We start from the raw sequence: 17,543 nt of genomic DNA, 5'->3' as shown, positions 1-17,543 counted from the left end.
ACTGTTGTTGGGAATGTAAATTAGTATAACCATATGGGAAAAAGTATGGAGTTTCCTAAAAATTTTAAAAAGAACTACCGTATGATCCAGCAATCCCTTTACTGGGTATATATCCAAAGGAAATGAAATTAATATGTTAAAGAGACATTTGCACTCCCATATTTTTTGTAGCACTATTCACAATAGTCAAGACGTGGAACCAACCTAAGTGTCCATCAGTGGATGAAGGGATAAAGGAAATGTAGTGTATATAAATATGCATAATAGACTATTATTTAGCCATAAAAAGAATAAAATCCTGCCACTTGCAATAACATGGATGAACCTGGAGAATATTATTAAGTAAAATAAGTCAGGCATGGAAAGACAAATACTACATGATCTCCCTCATACGCAGAATCTAAACAAGTTGGTATGATAGTGGTTATGGGGTGCTTAGTGGGAGGTGGTGATGGGGAGATGTTGGTCAAAGGATACATAATTATAGTCAGGAGCACATTTTAAGAAATCTGTTGAAAAGCAAGGTGACTATCGTTAATGTTATGAAATAGTCAATGTTATGTGCTATACCACAAAAATAACTATAGGAGTAATACATTTGTTAATTCACTAGACTTAACAATGTATATGTATATTTCAAAAATCATGTTGTACAAGATAAAAACATAATGTTACCTGTCAAATGAAAATACACATTTTTTAAGCAACTTCTGGGTGACAACATACCAGTTGAAATCAGTCATAATCTATTGGAGAAAATAACCAAGAAGACACAAGCAGGCTCTAGAGTGATGTGTGTGTTCACAAGATGCTAAGTGGGGGAGGGATGGCTTTCCAAGTGGAAAGCAGGAGGAGATGGAGAGTATGTCTTCTACCTCTAATAACTTCAGGTTACCTAGAACACCTGGATCATAAAGAGCAAGCCAAGGCTGTAGGAGGAACAGAAGGGAAACAACTTTCCTAGGAACATAGCACAGGCTGATGCTGCACCTACATTAGGCCAACCATGAAACATGAAAGCCCCCACAAAGTGACAATGCCAGTGTTTCCCAAGGGTACCTACCACTTGGATAAGAATAAATCTGGAAGCCATCGATTCGAAAATTATTCTTTATGAGTCTTCTTCCTACTGTCCCAATTTTTGTGCTAAGCATTACTCCCTCCATCAACACAGACACATTGAAACGACTTGTTCCCTACCATATCATTTCCTTTAACGAGGAAATATCAACGCACTTAGGAATGTAGCTTCTGTGCTTCCTTCAGATGGACTCTTCTATTTGAGCTTTTAAGCATCTTTACTTAAACTATCTTCATAGCTGTCCTTTCTGAAGTAGGCCAGTTGACGTCTTAAAGGAAATTCAAACAGGTGGGCACATTTGAGAGCCTGCAACTGAACAGGCTGAATCAGAATCAGTGTTGCTTTACTCTTAGTCTGTTTCACATTTAAAGTCTTCAAAATGGCTTTCTACATTTAGTTTTTCAAGATTTTCTAAGTCACTAAGCCTCTTTTTCAAAAGCTATATTGTCTAGAACCTCACAGAAGAAACAGATATCTATCCTGCTGCATCTACTCAAGACTCTCCTTGGAAACTCTTGAGACAGCTTTGCTGACCTACCACCACTTCCTGGTGGACACAGTAAAAACCACTGATCTCTGTGCTGGTTTGAGAGCCCTTGTAGTTTTAACAAGTAGACAGAGACCTACTACTTAATAGTCTTCTTGGCACCTCACTCCCAGCTGAGTCTGCAGATGTGCAAGACAAATGCCCAGACACCCCAACTCCCTCTCCAACTCCCCAGATTCCTTGGTCAAAGCATCAGCTCTGGGCCCCAGCAGTGCTGGTGAGAATTCACTTCCAATCCCAGAAGAGTAGATGGAATTACAAGATTCCATTGGCCTGAGACTCCCAAGGCCAAGTCAAAGGCACACATTTTTAAAATAGCAAATGTAACACATCTCCTGTAACTAACTGTTCCTTGTATAATGTGGATCCAAGATTGGTCACCACCTTGAGCATTTTCTCCTGGGCGTATTCCAGAGTGTCAGAATTTCTGCTAAGAAAAACAAAAATTTGAGAATACAATTTAATTCTCTATTACTGGAGGGCAGGATTTTAAGGGCGTTTCTTTTTTTATGGAAGAGGCATGGAAGAAAAAACATTTAGCTATGTGCTGGACACTTCATATACCATCTTCTAATTGTTATGTAACGGGTAAGAAGACAAAGCTAGGCTGCGTATAACAGAGAAAGTCTTTCTGTGTTGATTTCTTGTCTTATAAAAAAGCAAGCAATGAGAAAACAGAAAAACAGTATTCAGGCCCAGACTATTTCTTGGATTCCTTAGGGATCAAGCCCATTTCAGCTCACTAGTCTGCCATCTTTATGGGGTGGCCCTTGCCCTCATAATCTGAAGAAGGAATTTTCTTCCATTTTTGAGAAAGACAAGAAAAAAGAAAGTTACCAGCTCTCTCTTAAGGAAGGTTCTCAGTCGCTGTCACACAGCTCTTCTCTCATATCCTATTGTTCAGAACTTTGTCACAGTATCACATTGAACTACAAAGAGCCGACAAAGTGTATGCTTTTGTTTTATGGTCATCAGCTCAACTAAAATTAATCTTACTCTGGAAGAAGGGGAGAACGGGTATTTAGAGACAATCAGCAAGGTCAACCACAAGTTACAACTCCATGAAGCAGGCATTAATAAACTCATCAAACAAATGGAGAAACCAAGTCCCAAATGTTTCAGTAAATTGCTGTAGGTCATACATCTAGAATGTGCTATAGCCACTACCTAAATTGGAATCATTTTATACCAACAACTGTTTTATTTCCTCTATGTTTCCACACTAAGAGTAGGAATTATCGTTCTATAAACACATTCTGTTTGTTGTATTATATCCTTGGCTTTCATATGGTGAACTAAAGTACGTCACCTTCCTCTCATGATTCTCTTACCACTGCCACTAGCTGGTGCAAACTACATCATCTAATTATTGTCACTGCCTATCAATTAGATTCCCCATTCTCCTCCTATCCCACTCCAGTTCATTCTCCATACAGCAAAAAGAGTGGATTTTTAAAAACTCAAGTCTAATAATTTTACTTCATTGCTTAAAAACCCATAATAACGGCACATGGCTGTTTAGATAAAGACCAACACCATTAACGTGGCTTTCGGGACTTGCAAGTCAGGCCCCACCTACCTCCTTGACTTCCTGGAGGATTCTTCTCCGTCTCCACACTACTCTGGATTTCTGTAGACACTCCATGGCTCCTTCTATCTTAGGGCCTCTTTGATGCTATTCCCTCTGTCCTGAGTCTCTTCTCCCGATATCTTTGTGTCCTTAACATTTCAAATTTCGACTTGAGAAAGACCTGTTTGATACCTCATGCTAGATCAAGTCCTTCTAGTATACACTCTCAAAGCACCTTATTTTTCTTGATTCTAAACACAATTTATAACCATACATGTATTTTTAATTTAATTTATTTCTGTTTCTTATACTAGTCTGTAAGCTTCCTGAAGAAAGTGCCATTTGCCTCACAATGGCATCTCCAGCATCTGGCAAATACATGTTTGTTGAAGGAAAAATAAAACAATTCCATGTATAACCCTTTTAAAAGTGGTAGATATAAAAACCCTTTAAGACTGATTTTGTGCCCTGATCTTAGTTTTATTTCTTAGGTAGCATAAATTCAGTTCAAGTTTTTTGTTTGTTTGTTTGTTTTGAGACAAAGTCCCACTCTGTCGCCCAGTCTGGAGTGTGGTAGCGTAGTCTCAGTTCACTGCAACCTCTGCTTCCCGGGTTCAAGCAATTCCCCTGCCTCAGCCTCCTGAGTAGCTGGAATTATAGGCACATGCCACCATGCCCAGCTAATTTTTGTGTTTTTAGTAGAGAAGGGGTTTCATCACGTTGGCCAGGATGGTCTCAATCTCTTGATCTCGTGTTCTACCTGCCTCGGCCTCCCAAAGTGCGGGGATTACAGGCAGGAGCCACCACACCCAGCCCTAATTTTAATAGTTAATTAATTGTTACTGAAATGAGAAATACTTCATGTATCCATTTATCTGTTCAAAATATTTATGAGCATCTACTATGCTCTAAGCACTAGAAATAAAACTGAACAAACTAGACTATGTCCCCGCCTTCACAGAGATTACATTCCTAAGGAAAAAAAAATTGATAGATGACTGGATGGATGGGAAACAGGGATAAAGAAAAGAAGAAAAAGGAGAGAAAGAAAACATGAGATTTTGTCAAGTGCTAGGAAGAGAAGGAAAGCAGAATAAGATGGATGACTGAGGGAGTGAAGCAAGACATACTTAGGCAGGATAGTCAGGGAAGCCTTTGCTAAAGAGGTGATATTTGAAGGAAACTACATTATATTAAAGGGAAACCATGTAAAGATATGGAATAAAAGCACTCAGGTAAATGGAGCAAGGAAAAAGGCTTTCAGATGGGAACAGGAAAACCACTGTGGCTAGAACAGAGGGAAATCAATACTGAAGCAGAGCATTTCAATCCACTGAGATAAATGTAACATATTGATTCCTCAAGAGTTGAAATTAACTTTCGGCTTTAAGTCCTCTATAAATGTGGTAAACATGCCATGTACAATAACAGACCATGGTGGTCTATCATTTTAGTCTACTTCCTAGGTCACTCTTGATTTAAACAAAAGTTTGTATTCAAATAAGTAGCTTTTTTCTACCAAATGTATAAGCAAAGAAATAAGAGCAACTTCTTTACTATCTATTCCAGAAAAAAAGTAAGATAGAACACTTCCTAAATCATTTTATGAAGCTAACATCACATTGATAGCAAAACCAGAAAATAAAATTAAGGAAAATTATAGACTATCTTTCATGAATATAATGCAAAAAGTCTTTTTTAAATATTAGCATATAGAATTCAGTAATATTTAAGAATTATACACTATGATCAAGTAGGATTTATCAAAGCCTGGCTCAACATGTAAGAATCAATGTAATCCATTATATTGACAGGTTAAAGAAGAAAAATATAATCATATTAATAGGTATAGAAGAAACAATTGACAAAATTCAACATCCATTCATTATTTAAAACACTTAGAAAAATGGGAGTAAAGGAAAATGTGTTCAACTTGATAAAGAGCATCCACAAAAAACTAAAGCTAATATTACACTTAATGGACAAAACCTGAATGCCTTCACTGTAAGATAAAGAACAAAGCAAAGGTGTCCACTCTTATTCAACACAGTGATGAAAGTTCTAGCCAAAGCAGGAAAGCACAAAATGGAACCAAAATGCAAATACATTGAAAAGAATGATTTTAGATAAATCAGTATTAGCAAATGACATGATTGTGTACATAGAAAATCCCAAAGAATCTACAAAAACACACAGGACTAATTAATTAGCTCACCAAGTTTTCAGGATACAAAATAAACGTACAGAAATCATTTGTATTTTTACATACTCAAAATGAGCATCCCATGTTCATGGATTGGAAGACTCAACATAGCAAAGATGTCAGTTCTCCCAAAAACTGATATATAAGTTGTATGCAATTCCTAGTAAGATCCCAGCAAGATTTTTTGTGTGTATACACAAGATTATTCTAAAATATATATGGGAAGGCAAGGGAACTAGAAGAGCTAAAACAATTTTGAAAAACAAGAGTCAAGTGAGAGGAATCAGTTTATTCAATTTCAAGGGTTATTATATAGCTGCAGTAATTGAGATTATATTCAATATTAGTGGAAGGATGGACACAAAAATAGGCCAGAATAAAGAACCCAGAAATAGACCCACATGAATATGCCCAACTGATTTTTGACAAAGGAGAAAAAGCAATGGAACAAAGGAAGTATCACCTTTTCAACAAATGGAGTGAAGGAACATACATAAGGAAAATAAGAAACCTTGACCTAAATCTCACACCTTATATAAAAATCAACTCAAAACAAATCACCAACTTAGATGTAAAAAATTATATATGAAGATACAAAACATATAGAAAAATATATGAGAAAATCTTTGAGATCTAAGGCTAGACAGAATTCTTAGACTTGATATGAAAAGCACAATCCACAAAATGAAAAATTGACAAATTGGATATTATCAAAATTTTAAATTTTTTGTTCTTTGAAATATCTGTTAAGAAAGTTAAAAGATAAACTATAAACTGGAAGACAATATTTGCAAACCACATGTCCAACAAAGGACTAGTAATTAGTGTGTGTGTGTGTGTGTGTGTGTGTGCGTGTGTGTGTATGTGTATATATTTTAAACACTCAAAAAACAATCTAATTAGAAAGTGAGCGAAAGACATGCATAGACATTTCACAGAAGAAGATAAACAATGGCAAATAAACTCATGAAACCCATATTCAATATCATTAATCCATAGGAAAATACAAATTTAAATTATGGTAACTATTGGATATCATGTCTACCAAAATGGCTAAAATTTTAAAAATTAGTGACACCACCAAATACTAATGACGATGCAAAGAAATTAGGTCACTCGTACATTGCTGGTGGGAATGTAAAATGGAAAACCTCTAAAAAATCATTTGGGATTTCCTCAAAAATTAAAGATGCAACAATTATATGACTAACAGTTATACTCTTGGGAATGTATCCAAGAGAAATGAAAACTTTTGTTTGCACAAAAAAACTATGCCTAAATATTACAGCAGGCTTACATGTAACAGCTAAAAAAAAAAAAAAAAAATCCAAATATCCTCCAGTGGGTAAATAAACTGTGGTAGATCCACATCATGGAATACTATTCAGCAATAAAAACAAATGAACTGGCTGAGTTCAATGGCTCATGCCTATAATCCCAGCACTTTGGGAGGCCAAGGCAGGAGGATCAGTTAAGCCCAGGAATTCGAAGCTACAGTGAACCATCACACCACTGTGCTCCAGCCTGGGTGACAGAGCAAGACCCAGACTCTAAAAAAAAAAAAAAAAAGAAAGAAATGAACTATTGATACATGCAACAATTTGGATGAACCTTCAGAGAATTATGCTTAGTGAAAAAGGCCAATCTCAATGTTTACTGACCATTCCATTTATATATCAGCATTGAAATTACAAAACTAGAGAAATGGAGAGGAGATGAATGGTTAAGGATGAAGGGAGGGCAGGAGAGAATTGGTGTGGCCATGGAGGGGCCACACGAGCGATTCTTGTGGTGATGAAAATGTTCTGTATCTTGTATTTTATTATAGTTTTGCAAGATGTTTTCACTGGAGGAAACTGAATGGTACATACAATCTCTCTGCATTATTTCTTACAAATGAATGTAAATATATAATTACATCAAAATTTAAAGTTTAATACAAATAATTTTCAAACAAAGTTTACGTTCAAATCAATGGCTCTTTTTCTGAGTTGCAGGTTTATCCATTGCAATATGCTTAGCAATCCTTCCTCATTCCAACACCTTCAAATATTCTGCTATATTCTCTTCCTTTCAATCATTTTAATTTTTGCATTTTATTCTTACTTTTACTTCGGTGCATGGTAATTTTAAAGGCTCTAACTTGATTGTTTTTCAAGTGGGAAATAGTTTCCAAAACTAATTTTTGTTGATCAATCCATTTTCCACTGGTTTATTATTTCTTTATCAAACGCTAACTTCTGAAATACACTAAGAACAAATTTCTTAATCATTCTTACTGTTTATTTTGCTAAATACACTCAGAATCTCTTTGACAAGTTCAAAAAATGTTATAGTCTTATTTAGAATCCATTAAGTGTATAATTAATTAAGGATGGATTAACATATTTACAATATTTAATCTTTCCATTCAAGAATAGGGTTCTCCATTCATTCCTATTCTATCTCTCAGCAAGGTTTTATAATTTTCTTCTTATAGCTCCATTTATTTCTTGCTAGAATTATTCATAGTTTTGATTGATCTTATAGCTATAATCTTTGTTTCCATGCAAAGGAGATAGATACCCAGTTTCCTAGTTTTCACATATTTCATTTTTCTTAAACAGGGACTAAACAATGGAGGAGGAAGGAAGGGGTCTCTCTGCCTACATGTAAGCAATCATTTTTAGAGTACTGATTGTCATTTTTGTCAGCCTTGAACTACTAAGAAACCCCTCCCTGATACTAGCACTAATGCGATGGTCAGTCCTAATTTTGATTTTCTTCTTTCCTATGTCTTCAGAGGAACTCTAGTAACAATTCATGAGAGGCAACATGGGCACTCACCAAACGTCATTGTGAACTGAATTTTTTGTTCTTCCATTCTGAGCACAAAGTCTTCAAACAGGTCGCAGCCCCCAAAGAGTACTTTTATACTATGTGCATTTTTGCTATCATTCATAATGATAGCTTGGCATGTCAGACCTTGCCAAGTGTTTTCCTAAACCCAAGAAACACTAGATCTATGTCACTCCCAGTGATCTATCAACGCAGTAAAAAGGAGAAGAGGTTAGTTTGGCGTGATTTGTCCTTGGTGACTCCATGTCTTCTAGCAGTCAACACATTCCTTTCAAAGTACTCATAAGACATCTGCTAAAAATTCATTCTGTAATTTGACCAAACTTTGAACAAATTTATTAGTCTGCAGTTTCTGGAGTCCACCCTTTTTCAAAACTTGTGACATTTACTTGCCATCAATCTTCTGGTTCCTCTCTTGTTATACACGATTTTTTTAAGATTACCAGTGGCGACTCTGATTACATATCTAAATTCCTTCAGCACCCCAGGATGAAATTTGGCTGCACCAAAAGACATGACCTCATGACGTGAACTAAGCTTTGCTCTCCTTTTCCAGTCATCCTGTGCTAAAATTTATTTACTGTGTAGATTATTCCACTTTCCTAGAATCTGAGACTCTTGAGAGAACCAGCAGTTGTGGGTGTTCTCGTCCTTACAGGGGAAATTGTTTCAAACCAGCACAGAAAGCAAATCACTTCCTGATGTATGATCAGCAATGACCACCAGATACCTGGTGGCATATGTGTGTGTGTGTGTGTGTGCGTGCACGTGTGCACGCACATGTGTGCATGTATGATCTGGATGCTTTTCCTGTTTTCTCAATTTCAGACTTTGTTACATGCTTTTTTTCTCTTGTTGAACATCCCCACGCACCATGCTTATTTTGAATAGCATGCCCATTCGGAATCTCCAGCTCATACTACTAACACCTAGCTTGCCCCTAATGGTTGGATTGGAAGAACATTAAGACCTCAAGACACATGGCCCTGCCTTATTGTTTCTGGATGAATGGTCCCACCACCAGTTCTTGAGTCTCTGCCTCTCCACCTTCCAGCCTGGCCTGCCCTTACTCCCAGTATTGGTTCCACTATACTTCCCTCTGTGACTTTGCCTCAGGAGTTCACCCAAGCCTCCACTGGTATAACTATGAACCAGCATGCACTGCAGCACAAACTGACTCCGGGGCCACAGCATCTGCTCTCTGGGGATATACTGAGTCCCATTACCCAGGTGCTTAAACCATACCGTACCCCGTGCCACCTCTTCCTTGATCAGTTAGCTCCTACCAGAAGACCCTATATGGCTTATCTGTACCCATCATGAAGTGGACCTTGCCATGTGCAGATAATTAATAAATATTTATTGAAATGAATTAAGCAACAATACCTATCCACATTTACTTTGAAGGAGGCTTGGTAAGTTTTGTAAAGGCCCATTTGTATAAAGTTTTATACCCTTTCAAAGTCAATTCCATTCTTGCTGAAGCCCAGGGGATCCTTAACAGCTCCATTCCTGATCTATGCTGAGACAGACTCTTTCTCCTGCTACCTTCATACAGCTGCACAAAACCCTTAAACTAAATGTAATTCAGACGTGGAACAGTCTCGAATCTTCTGAACCCGTTGGCTCAGAGTATATTATCCTAGTGCCCAGCTCCTATCTGCCCCCTCAGGACATAATTCACTCATAGAACCCACACCACAGCTCAGGCAGGAGGCCCTTGATACCATACAGGATATTTATCTGTCATGCATCTCAAAGAATGACAAGAAGTAAATCAGCTTCTAGAATATGTGTGCGAACAGAAGCTGAGACATTCCTGTCCAACTCTGCAAGATTGCTAAGCTCTAATGCACAGGATACACCATTCATTCTAACATATACACTTCCCACGGGGACCAGAATACCCAGCAATTGATAAACATTTCCATCCACTCCCCCATCTCACTTGCAGTTCAGTCAAATGATTGTCAAGATATCAATAGGAAGTTCTGTATAAATACAGGCACCATGGCTAATCAGTAGGATGTTCATTGTATCATTGCTTGTCAACCACTGTCAATAAGGATTTGAGCGCTGTATAGGAGAATTAACTGGTTTCAAACTAAATTATTTTATTACCTCTGTAGAATAAGAAACTCATTAAAGACAATTTCTGATCATTCTGATCATTCACATATTTGGTTTTAGCATAATATACTGTAGCAAAAGATATTCAGAAACAGTACACAGCTGCCCTCTTGTGTCACTTTCATATAATTAAATTTATTAATGTTTAACTACCAGTGATTCAATTAGCTATGCATTTTTAAAGGTCACCAGACACCACTACTCTTCCACTTCTGAAAGTAACATCCTAAATGATCATTTACAAAGTATGATATGTAGAAAGATACCAGCTCTCTCTACCAATGAAACTTACTGGCATAAACAACTAAATATTGCAGAGGTAATATAATTTACTCTGTCCTCCAGGTTCTCTCCTTATCCAAATACCCAGATGTCTTAAAATGATTTTGTATCCTCTCATTATACTTAATTAATACCTAATCAATATTTAATCCATTCTTAATGAGTGTATGGATATGTACTAATTCTTCACTATTTGCCACTCAATGACCCCACAGGAGATAAAATGGAAGCAAGTTCCTTCATAATTGCCAAGAGCATCCCTCACAAAGGGCCCCTTGTGGTCTCTGTTGCCATTTATTAAGCATCTCTTATGAGCTAAGTTCTTTACAAACAATATACAACAACATGCATAAAGCAGAAAGCTTATCTTCATGTAACAGAAGAAACCCAGTTATCAGAGTTAGATAACGCCTTCCCAGAAGCCAAAGAATAATGATGGTCTCATTCTCCACACTGTAACTTGGCAAACCAAGGCCTGTTTGTTCTATTCTTCTGCATCCCTCTCTGGTAATAAGCCACGATCCACGAGTTTGCAGACAGCTAGCTGCTCACCATACTGAAAACTATCTTATTAAAGTGAAAGGAAACTTAAACAATGAAGATAAGCTTAATGGATGTTCTGTGTCTTTACTAAACTGTTGTGTTTCCTTATTGAGTACCCTATAGTTCCAGCTCTGTATCACACTTCTCTGAATTATGAAAGAGTAAATATAAAAAATTGAAAACAAGTCCTATTGGTTTGGAGCAAGTAAGAACTGTACTTTTGCCAAATCAACACTGGTTTGGTGGCTACACCCAATAACTGGGTGGAGAGGGCCCAGTATTGACACAAGAAGATGAACCAATTGTGCAGCCTCAGTCCCTCATCTCCTGGGAGGTGGGGCCCCTGGAAGAACTTACTGCAAAGACATAAAAATAAGCTACAATGCACAAAATATAAGCTGAGTTGTGACATCCTGTGACCAAAACCAGACATCATGGGAGTGGAAAGGGAGTTTCCCAGGGTGCCTTGATGGTGGGAGCAGGGTGGGAGATGTAGAGTCAGGAGGTGCTGTGTTTCTCATTGTATTCATGCACACACTGGTGGGGGGCTCCCTCCAGAGTGGGCACAAAGCAAATGGATCCTGCAACATTGACTCCAACTCCACAGAAAGGGGAGAGGTGTCTGCAGATGGGATGTGTGGAAGATGGTCCTTCTGGACACTGTAACATAACAATGGTGATATGGGGCATGCAATAGTGGATTGCGTGGCTCAAGATCATTGCCAAGGGTTGGGGACAGAGAATAGACACAGGGGCACAGTCTAGCTCTGTAACTGAGCTTCCTGAGGCAGGGCAGGGCAACAGGAAAGACTTGAGAGTCAAAACCCTAAGTCCAGGCTCTGGTTCCAGCTCTGTAATTAACTTGCTCTGTGACCTTGGGCCAATTGCCTCACCTTTCTGGTTCTGTTTCCTCATCTTTCAAATGTCTTCCTTGGGCACTCAGATAATCCCTCCATTCCTAATGCTCCCTTCACTCAATCCCTTCTAAAGTAGCCTGCTTGTGTCTGGCTGCCCACAAGTACTAATTTATTGATGATTGATTGATTGATTTCAGAGACGAAGTCTTGCACTGTTTCCCAGGCTGGAGTGCAGTGGAGCAATCTCAGCTCACTGCAGCCTCTGTCTCCTGTTCTTAGCCATTCTTGTGCCTCAGCCTCCTAAGTAGCTGTGATTACAGTCATGTGCCACTATGCCCAGCTAATTTTTTTTGTATTTTTAGTAAAGATGAGGTTTCTCCATGTTGCCTGGGCTAGTCTCAAACTCCTGGCCCACCTCAGCCTCCCAAAGTGCCAGGAGCCACTGTGCCCAGCCTGATTTTTTCATTCGTGTTGTGAAAGTTGTCAGGATCAACCTGAAATCACTGATGTGAAGGAAACCCTGATAAATAGAGCCAGGGAAGGGTATGAAGAGAGGGATCTCATGTTCGCATGCCTGATAATGAAAAAGACTCTACAAAAACCACAACCTTGCACAAAGGCCATTGCAACCTCACACAAAAAATACTTTTGCAAGAACGTGTGTCTAGCAACTGTCAAATTTGGCCTGGCATCACCCTTGTTTTTGATCTGAGTAGCCAAGGATCATTATTTCAAAACAACTATGTAATTCTCCTCATTTCTGCCTTGAAAACCCTTTATCTTTCTTCCCTTCCCAATTACGTATAGAGTTTACTATAGCATATGGATTCCCATTACAGTACTCTATTGCCCAGTAAACATCTTTTTCTTTTAAAGAGATTCTCTGTCCATTATTTTGGTTGATATTGTTATTGGATAAACTGTGCAGCCCCTAAAAGTTCATATGTTGAAGCCCTAGGCCCCACCCTTCAGAATATGACTGTATTTGGAGAGAGGTCTTTAAAGAGATGATTAAGGTAAAATGAGGTTGCAAGGATGGATCCTAGTCCATTATGACCGATGTCCTTATAGGAAATTAGGACACAGGTACAGAGAGAAGGCCATGTGAAGACACAGGGAGAAGACAGTGATTTTCGAGCCAAGGAGAGAGGCCTCTGACATAACCAATACTTCTGCTACCTGGATCTCGGACTTTTAGCCTCTAGAAAAAAATACATTTCCATCCTCATTTGTACTCAGTTCCCCTCTGGGTTTTCCGTTCTATTTTCTCCCATTTAGCAACCTTAAACACTTGTAGGCAAAGTCCCCGTTGCACCCTCTCCCATTTACATAAGTTTCTCAGACTTCAAAAACAATTGACAAATGGCTGAGGCATCCTAGAATCCTAAAATCAAGAAATGTATCCCAACTTGTACACTTGCATGAATTTACAGCATTTTTCCAATACTTTCTAAATCAAGAAAGCCTAAGCTACAAAACAGAGGGCAGCATTATTTTGGAGACATCACTAAACTGCAAAGGCATGAAAAGACAAATAAGGACAATGAGCAGAGATTCTACTTCCTGATCCTGAGACAATTATTGTTAATATTAAGTAATGAAGTCAGGTGCGGTGGGTCACGCTTGTAATCCCAGCACTTTGGGAGGCCGAGGAAGGCGGATCGCCAGGTCAAGAGATCAAGACCATTCTGGCCAGCATGGTGAAGCCCTGTCTCTACCAAAAATACAAAAATTAGCTGGACATGGTGGCATGCGCCTGTAGTCCTAGCCACTCGGGAGGCTGAGGCAGGAGAATCGCTTGAACCTGGAAGGCGGAGGTAGCAGTGAGCCGAGATCACGCCACTGCACACCAGCTTGGTGACAGAGCAAGACTCCCTCTCAAAAATAATAAGTAATGAATAATAATTTACTGATCCTGAAATAATTTTAAAAGACAGATTTCCTCTTGAAGCTAAAACTTCGAATTTTTCACCAAAGTGAGACATTGGGAATTTCAGGTCTGCGTTGGCTGCACATGTTTTCTTCCTTCTCTTCTCTCCAAGATGATCCTGTCCCACAGATAATCACTTACCTGTCAGGGTCACCTTGAGCACTAGGACTTCTTACTTGCTGCTAAGCCCCATCCTCCCCAGTGGATCATAATCTAGCTCCTTGATCTGTGCATGAATATAGTTAAATTGACTCTGTCAAATTCTTAAAGGTCATATATATTATGAAACTACTACTGAAGCGTCTCAATGACAATCAAGTAACTTATATCAAGACCAGAAGCCACGTTTGAAGCTCTGAGAATGTTTGAGTGTTTTCTAAACATGAAACTTTTTAATGATCCTAAGAGGCTGTGCTATATAATTATAGTTCTCATACCATAAATATCTTTTCTTTGCCAGTTTTGAAAATAAATCATCCCCAGAGACCATTCCTACCCAACCTCCATGTCTTTCTAGGGCATAAATCAGAGAAGATGGAAAAAACCCCTGGGCCTGCTTCCTGTTTTTCCAGCTAGAGGATGGTTGCAAGCAAGAGCCACATTGAGCTGCTAGAGCTGCGGCCCAGATACTCCTGGAAGGAGGGAGCCTTGGCAGGTGAAATGCACAAAACAAGTTTATCCTGCAAGATTTTCAGGCCCCTTTCCTCCCATTCCTACTGAGATGAACATGAACAGTGGGAATATGATTTGCAAACAAATCCTGAGTTACAATATAAGTATGACGCTATAGTTAGACCGTAAGAGCTACCCTTTCTAAATTTTTACAAAAATCAGCATACCAAATAAGATGTAGAGGTCTAGAAATCATTTTATGTAGCACTGATCTGGAAGTCAAAAGATTTCTTTTGAAAGAAAGAAGTACATGTAACCAGGAAATGTTTGTAAATATCAATGAGTGTTCCCACAGCAAGCATTTTGTTAGGCATTGATTATGGGAATCAAATATGTCCAAAATATTCCCAATTGCTTATTTAAGTGGCCCAAGATAAAGTGTACAAGCATACAGTTAGATTTTTAAAGGAAGCAGGTGTTCAAAATTCGTGCTAGAATTCTATAAACAAAGCTATGATTTACCTCATAGCAAGGATGTATTCTAAATAATTACAAACAACTTTCTTGCATTACAAGTTATTTTTCTGTGCATTGCCCAGGTACTGTAGCACGTTTAATTCATATCACATATTAGATGGGAATGGCAAACCCTGAATCTGTAAAATCTAAAACGGGAGAGCACAGTATTTGTAATCAATAGTTCTGCTGCAGACTGTACCATAATAAACTCCAGTAAGCGCACACTGTCCCAAAATATTCAGGGAGGAAGTAAGGATACACAGGAAAGCCTATGTAATAACCAATTATCCAAAAAAGGAAGTGAAGTATTTCATATCTATAATGCTTTGTTTATATAATTAACTCTTAGCAACCTGCTGAATCTTATTAAAGTGAAATGTCATAATTAAAGGGTGCGCTGACACATAAGTTTGTGCACATGCATGCGCTGACTTTTGTCCACAAGGAATTTAATGGAATTAAAAATACAAAACCTAGCATTGCTACTGAAATTAAAATTTGGGCAAACACTGGAGTATTTCTGTCACTAACTGCGGGTGACTAATTTTCCCAGATGTCTCATGCTCACCTGAACTTGAATGGCTCTCAGGGCTCAAATGGAAGTTCCTCAAAGAAGTCTTCCAGGCCCTCCCCACTAGTCGACAGCTCATGGGTCCCAGCTACAAGGACTCGGGGCACACTAGGCTTCCCTTTCATGACATCTCTTAAACTGTAATTAAGTAATTAATTGTGTAAGTATATAATTAGTTGTTTGATATCAGTCTTTCCCTACCAGCATGAAAGCTTTATGAAGAAAGTGCCTATGCTCCGTGCCTTGAATCAAGTAGACACTGAATAATTATACATCGAATGAATAAATTACAATTACTGTTTCTTCTGTTTTCTTCAAGACCCGTCACTGAGTAAGCCTGGAAGAATTACGCGCTTCTTAATAAAGCTCTGCTGAAACAACTCGGCTTTTATCATTAGAGCCTTTGACACTCTCTAACGTGGTCTCAGCTATCCCCTTCTTTGCCAAACATTCAAAAATCAATGAGAACATTGTCTAAACCCTCAAATCCTTTATTTGTACATACGTACTAGTAAAAGTGAAATTCACTTGATATTAGTTACTGATGCCCTTTCAAGGGCCCAAGGAAACAACTTCTAACTACTGAAGTTATTTTTGATAGGGTATATAAATGATAACATATCATAAAGCAAAACAGTAAACTTTAAAACAACCCTGTGACATTTTAACGTAATAATGTAATTGGCATTTCAATCACATTTGCTATTTAGTGGTCTGGTTTGGGGGAGGGAGACATTGTTTAACTCTTCTGCTCACTTATAATATTTGTTCCTTGTCAAAATGTTATCTTTTTGTTTATTCTGTCAAGCATGAAAACTATGAAGCCAGGAAGTGACACATGCCTGTAACCCCAGCAGTTTGAGAGGGTGTGGCAGGAGGATCACTTGAGCCCAGGAGTTCAAGACTGGCCCTGGCAACATAGTGTGACCCCATCTCTACAAAATCTAAAATTAACTAGGCACAATGGTGTGTGCTTGTAGTCCCAGCTACTCGGGAGGCTGAGGTTAGAGGATTGCTTGAGCCTGTTGGATCAAGGCTGTAGTGAGCATAATTGCATCACTGCACTCCAGCTTGGGCAACAGAGCAAGACACTGTTAGAAAAATGTGTAAGTAAATAATAACTCTATAATTTGTGCCGATGTATTATGTATTATACATAATACATATTATGTATTATACATATATGTATGTATAATATGTATGCATAACATATATGTATACATATACATTATGTATAATACATAATAAATATTATGTATTATACATAATATGTAATAATACATAATAAATAATATTATGTATTATACATAATAATATGTATTATGGTGGCTTTATTAGTCGAAGTCTCTGATTGCTTGCAAGCTACAGAAAGCCTCCCAAAGACACCTCCAGGAAACTTTACATGCAAACATGGAAAGGAGTAGAGAATTTGACCTTGCTGGGGGCCCTAACAGCACACAGGACAGCAGAGGAGGTGGCCTCCTTGGTGGGTGAGCTTTGCATGCGTGGGATGGAGAGTGGGTACTCCCTGGGGAGGACCTGGTGCTACCTCATAACGGGCTGCTATTAACAAGAATCCGTTTCTTTCATGGCCCTGTGGCTCCTCCACTTCCAACCATCTACTTCACTTTTACTCTGTCTATGCTAAATATCTTTTCCCCATTTCATAAGCTCTCTTACTCATACTTTCTGCTTACTCACAGCTTAGGCTTCCTCCTGACTTCTTTCTCTACTTTTTTAAATCATACAACCCGAGAGTCAACTTACTTTATCACTTGAACTCAGGCCTCTTCAGGGAGATATGAGCAGGTTCAACCACCACCAACCCTGTTAGACAAAGTCCTTGTGTAGCCCTCCTGA

General features: G+C 38.4%; 1 protein-coding gene across 4 annotated transcripts in view; it reads right to left on the bottom strand.

The window, feature by feature from the left end:
* Window positions 1–17,543, bottom strand: part of NEBL (nebulette) — a 690,461-nt gene that overhangs the window by 293,340 nt on the left and 379,578 nt on the right. For all 4 annotated transcript variants that reach the window (XR_004258432.1, XR_004258429.1, XR_004258430.1 and 1 more), the window contains exon 24: window positions 14,123–14,207. The gene's annotated coding sequence lies outside the window, so the exon portion shown is untranslated. The remainder of the gene's footprint in view (window positions 1–14,122; window positions 14,208–17,543) is intronic.

Source organism: Sapajus apella, unplaced genomic scaffold (assembly GCF_009761245.1).
Source record: "Sapajus apella isolate SASKATOON/1434 unplaced genomic scaffold, GSC_monkey_1.0 scaffold53, whole genome shotgun sequence".
Classification (NCBI taxonomy): domain Eukaryota; kingdom Metazoa; phylum Chordata; class Mammalia; order Primates; family Cebidae; genus Sapajus; species Sapajus apella.
Note: the sequence above shows the minus strand (reverse complement) of the source record. Positions and strands in the feature narration are given on the sequence as shown.